Source organism: Odocoileus virginianus, chromosome 13 (assembly GCF_023699985.2).
Source record: "Odocoileus virginianus isolate 20LAN1187 ecotype Illinois chromosome 13, Ovbor_1.2, whole genome shotgun sequence".
Lineage (NCBI taxonomy): Eukaryota > Metazoa > Chordata > Mammalia > Artiodactyla > Cervidae > Odocoileus > Odocoileus virginianus.
This window is the reverse complement of record NC_069686.1, coordinates 26,019,677-26,026,155: the sequence shown is the minus strand read 5'-3', so window position 1 is coordinate 26,026,155 and position 6,479 is coordinate 26,019,677.

Genomic DNA, 6,479 nt, shown 5'->3' with positions numbered 1-6,479 from the left:
GTCCATCAGAAGCGATTACTGTGTAATTAAACCTTATTTCTCTACTCTTCAGTGCATAATTACTTTGTGAATGTAACCATCATCTAAAAAAGCTACCAAAATGCTTTAGCATTTAGTCTAGCAGTCATTTCCCTAGCTTGTGTCAGATATAACCATCAGACAGTGCAAAAGAACTGTCACTTTTAATAAGAGGCAAAAAATTAAATGAAACAGTAAGCTTATTACAGGAAAATTAGGCGTTCAAGTGGTAGAGTCCTTTTCTGCTATTTGCATAATTTATTCTTTTTTGTCCCTCACACCAGAAGCTTCAGGCAATTTTCTTCACATTTAAATAGATCGCACATTTAAGGCTACTTAAGGAAAATTATCACTTTGCATATTTTAATTGTTGTAAAGAAAGTGAATAGAAGAGGTCTGCAGCTTGGACTCTTGAGTCAGTCAGATGCTCAACTGTCTGATTCTGGAGCTCCCACTGCTACACTAGAGATAACCCTACAGTTCACAGCCATCCACTTGCATTTCATCAGCATGCAAATGCAGCTCCAAGCACTACAATAAGTGGATCTTTGATATTTACAAACTAGCCGCTAATAACTAAAACGTAATTTGTTTGACATAACTTTAGATTTTCTTATCTATGTGCCTTTTTTTTTTCTTTTTAGAGAAAAACATGGTAAGTCCTTTAGCTTTAGAAAAACTAAGAGACAGTCCACTGAAACTGGATAATATTCTACAGGTTCCAGAAATTATGCTTTGCTGCAAAATAATCCATCTATTTTAGCAAGTCAGTCAACCTCTCGAGTTCTTTCATTTAATTTGGATTCACCTTTAATACAATTAAAAACGCAAATCAAAGTTACAATGAAAACTCTCTCCCAGAAGAATTCTGTCAAATCTATGGTGTTTCAAATAAATGATGCAGTTACCATGGGAAGGATGTAATGTTTCAATCTGTGTTCTAATTCAAAAAGATGAGATCAACAGCAGGGGCCATTGCAGACCAAAAGCTATAAACAGGCTAATGCCTGTACAAACTGTTAATTATGAAACTGGTGAAAGAGTTAAAAAGGAGATCCCAGTGAAGACTTTGATCAAAACATACTTAGCTTATTTACTGTACTTAAATGGGTTAAAAAAACAAATCTCAGGGGTGTAATTGGCTTAGTTTTCATTACCAATTAAAAAAAAAAAAAATCCAGAGACAGAATACTGAAGTCTTCATTTTGACAAGATAGCAATACTTTAAAGAATATTAAGACATGAACTTGATTAACTCAGCAACACTTTTGTTTAATTACAAACAATTATATGTTCCCTTTGGCTACTGGTCATTTTCATTTACAATGCCATTGTCCTCCTTAAGTGCAAATTCTAAACACTAATGAATGTCTGAGGGACTGCAGTGAGCACACATTTGTAGACACACAGCAAACATTTGTCTTAAAAAGTAGGTGAAGTAGGTCTTAGTTTACAAAAACCATCAGTGTATGGCAAAGTAATATAAAACAGCACATTATATAGAGAGTGATAAAGGTTAGTGTTAGATATGAACTTATAATTTAGAGAGGAACATACCATGATTTCAGTAGGCTGTGACTTTTAGTATAATCTTTTTCTTTAAATTTTAAAATGTAGCATTACAGCAGTATTTAAAGTCAGTGAAAGAGTTTTTCTTTTACTACCGTCATAACTATGTTTTCCAAATTGTATTTTTATTTTTTGGTTATTTTACTTAAAATATTTGATGGGAAAAAATTAAGTAAATTCTGGAAAAAGTAGAAAAATTTGAAAAAAATCTTAACTGTTTACTTAGAAGTAATATGCAGCTGATGTCCTTCATACCTGATTCTAGCATTTAGAGTAGAAATGAAAGAAATTATTTCAGGTGGCATTGTTTGCATCACTGAGCACTTGATTAAATCAGTTGACTCCAAATTTTTCATTTTGATTTTCCTCTTTTTCTCTCTTTTAGAGATGAGTTTTGGCTGTGTTGCTTTTACGTACATTTAAAAGAGGAGTTGCACATATTCTTTGACTCTGCTTACCATGCTCCCCCAACTACCGCTGCCAAAATGACAATAGCCAGAAACAAGTGACCTCTCAACATAGGTGAATATATCAGAGAATCAAATGCAGTGATGAACATTTCTAAACATAGTATCCTGTGTTTACCTGTTAATATAGAATTGCTTTTGTGGTTGGAAATTGGAGAATATCTCTATTTGAGGTGACATTTTTCAGATACATTTCTTACACATAGAAATAAAGCATATCATAATACCAGGCATACTTTTCACAGTCCTTCATAATGTAGAAGGGCATGATGATAGTTGGAAGATAAAGGGGAAACTTATAAATAAATTTCCTCTAAGCAGTTATAAAAGGCTCATTTGTGTTTGTAATATTCTTTTTATAAATTTGCTTTCTTTTAGAAGCTGGGGATAATAATGCACTAACTCACAGATTCTAGAGTGAGGGAAAATTGCAAGTAAAGTTGACATTATCCTGCATGATATACCCAATAAATGTAAACTGTTATCTCTAAAACAAATATAAAAATTTGACCAAGAGTATCACTCTGATAGGTCAAAAGTGAAGTCCAAGCAACATGGATGGAACTCAAGATTATCATACTAAGTGAAGTAAGTCAGACAAAGACAGATATCATATGATATTGCTTATATGTGGAATTTTTAAAAAATGATATAAATAAACTTACTTACAAAACAAAAAACAGGCTCAGAGAGAAAGATCTTATAGTTGATGGGGGAGAGATAGATTGGGAGGTAGGCATTGCTTATTTAAAACAGATAACCAACAAGGACCTACTGTATAGCATAGGAAACTCTGCTCAATCATTTATAATAACCTAAATGGGAAAAGAATTTGAAAACGAATAGGTAATGTGTATGTGTATAACTGAATCACTTTTTTGTAGAAACTAACACAACATTGTTAATCAATATACCCCAATGTAAAATAAAAAAAAAATTTAAATGAAGTTCAAAAAATTCTGGCACTCTTTTTAAAAGGACACCATCCTGAATTCTGTACAATGGCTAACAGTCATCTCTATGTTCAGTTACTGTAAGATATATACATTAGGTTAATGGAGACTTTAGACAGTATAATGTAATGATGAAGACAATGGCATTTTGAGTCAATAGAACTGAGTTAAAATTCTCGATCACTTTGGATAGACTACTCAATTTGTTAGGATTTAGTTTTCTTCTCTGAAAAATGAACATTTACCTTACAGGGCTATTGAAAAATATGAGATAAAGCATTCATCACTGTACCAAGCCTATAGTAAATATCCAAAAATGGCACTTGTTCTCTTTACTATTGATATAGTATATTCACCTTTATATATATATCTGTGATGTTGTAGAACTCAGATTTTGCCTCATTAACTTTCTTTAAGAGTACTTTGGATTGTGAAAGGCATACATTTTTTAAATAATATGAACTCGAGTTCCTTATACATTTGTTTTATTTACAGTAGAGAGATTCTTAAATACCTACTAATGTATCTCAGTATAATTCATATTTTTCAAATATTAAGTTTATCATTTCAGTAGACAAATAATTTTTTAATCTTAGCATTATAAGATGCTGTCAAGGAAACAAGTGTGTGCATGCTCAGTCGCTTCAGTCATGTCCAACTCTTTCTGACTCCGTGGTGTGCAGCCCACCAGGCTCCTCTGCCCATGGGATTCTCCAGGCAAAAATACTGGAGTGGGTTGCATGCCCTCTTCCAGGAGATCTTCCAAACCGGGGGATCAGACCTGTGTCTGCTAGTGTCTCCTGTATTGCAGGCAGATTCTTTATCACTGGATCACTGGGAAGCCCAGTGGAAACAGTATTATCTACTTATTTTTCTTTTTTAACCACTTTTAAATTTTTTATTAGATTCTTTTTTTTCCTAAAAATAATTAGCCTTTCATTCATTGAGACCAGATGTCTATAAACAATAATAACCTTAAATTTTGGATCTCTAACTGAAGATATTTTTTTTGTTAGATTTGCCATTCCAAAAACCTGTCACTGACATATAACAACTTTTCCATGTTCTATAGATTAGAGAGAATAGCTTAGAAGATTCTCCATCACAATTGCACTTAACCAAAGCATTTGAAAAGGGTATTTAATTATACCTACTATCCTCTTTTATCTCCCCAGTGTTGTTTACTATCTCAATAAGCAGTCTCATTTGCATTGTTAACCGAGTTATTCAGCTTATTTTTATGAGTTTGGTTTTAGGGGAAATAAAAATAATGTACAAATTTCATGATAAATAAAAATGGAACATCATTTACTTAAGTCCACTTAGTTCATTTCTGTTCTTTCTGATGTTTCTTTTCTCTGCCTCTCTCACTTTCTTCAAAATCCAAAACCTTAAAGAATGTCAGGAAGAAAAAAATTAATAAATAAATGTAGTGGCAAGGTTTGTGATGAATCCACATCCTCAAATTGGTATCCATGACATACATATTGGGTCAACTGGAATTTTAGACAGGGTAGAGTTAACCCATCCCATATATTTAAGTATTCCTACTTAATTGTGTGAATTTTATCCCTTGTCTGATTACTCAACCCTATTTAGAAAGAGAATTGTGTTTTCCTGAAAATAAAAGAAATGTTAATGTATGGATCCTCCAACTTCACAAACCACATAGAGAAGAGGTCATTGAAACTGTTCAACTTTGGTCAAAAAGACACTAGCACTAGGTGGTAATGTAAATGTCACCGTCAGGAAGGGGTTAGATAATCTTTCAATTCAATGGGTGGGAAAGGCAGTTTTGTTTTTTTGGCCATTGACCTGTCATTCACTTAAATTGAAACTTAACTGCTACAGTAAGGTATTAGTTTCTTAATATAATCCAGGTTCTATATTTTTAAAGGGCAGTTTAAGATTCACAGAAAAATCGAGAGGAAAGCAGCATTTTCCTGTATCCAGGCTCAATTTTAAGTCAACCATTTAACTCGCATATTCCAGAGTCCTTGTATATATAGTAAAAATAGGTTAGCTAGTAAGAACTGGTATAAATGATTTTCTAAGACTCATGATAACTATTAATGATATATCTTTATTCCTTACTATTTACAGAACTGTATAGGTGAAATGCATTAAATAGAACTGAGTGACTATTTGGTTACCTAATATGAGTGGTATTTAGATGAAGTCTTAAACCTTCTCATGGCATTTTTAGAGTAATTTAAATATAGGTGATATCATGATATAGTAAGGCATTTAATGTAACATGAATGTATATATTATCATTATGGTTATTTATTAGTTTTTTCCATAAATTTTTTTTAACTTGTAAATTTTCACTAAAAAATGGATTGAATTTCAAGGAAGGGTGAGAGTAAAAAGAATGATCTCAGCTGTGTATGCACAATCTTTTTCTCAGTGACTTTTCCTCAACTTTTTGTCATCAACATTTTTTAAAGATCCTTGTTTCAAATTGAGTTGTGCAACATTCAGTACCAAAGTTGATTGGAATCCAAATCTTTCTGTTTAAGTAACTGTTTAGGGAACCCCATGAGAGTATGAAAAGGCAAAAAGACAGGGAAGCCTGGTATGCTACAGTCCACGGGGTCCCAGAGATGGAGACAACTGAGTGACTGAACTGAACGATGATTTTAAAGTAATTAAAATGATATTTACAGTACTTCTTCCTCATAATTTCTAGGTGGTAGCTAATCACTTTTAACTCACTAAGAGAAATCCAAGATGATTCAGCTCCAGATGTTTTCTTGAGTTTCCCACAGAATCAGAGATCTGTTAGGACAAAATTTTTCTACCCCCTAGGCCAATGGTTCTCAAATCAGCATTTTTGGCTCTGTCTATGTTTGATAGAAGTGTAAGTAAACGTCCTCCTATTTTCTCTACCAAATCAGAATCTCAGGGTGTTGGGTTCAAGAAACTTAAGAAGCTTTTCTAGGTAATTGTTATATTGCATGTTAAAGATTGAGAACCGCTGCTTTAGGCCAAAGAGAAAGAACAAGTAAGTTAATGGTGTCTAGATGGGACTGGAAGAGTGAGTATGTAGTTAGTTTCCATTACCTTCAGTCGTTGGCACACAACCATTTGTTCTATATTCTGTAGAGTTCCTAGACAGTTCTTTAGCATCTTAGCAGTAGCTTAAAAGGAGACATAAAGTGTGTTACGTGAAAGTGGGTGAGGTCAGGAATAGTGACAAGTAGATAGGTAAGTAGACCAGAAAATGTCTTCTTAATGTGTTGGAAAAATAGAATGAGCTGATAATTTAATTCTTGGATAATTTCCAAATATTACAACTGAATAGCATTAACTTGAAAATAATATGATATAGAGATCAATTAAAAACTGTTATAAAACCATTTTACTATAGTAGGACAAAACTTAACAAGATTTTTATGCTACTTGTTTTTGAGAGTATTTGATAAAATGGGATTTTGATTAATACATGTTCTCTTTTTCAGTATGTCCA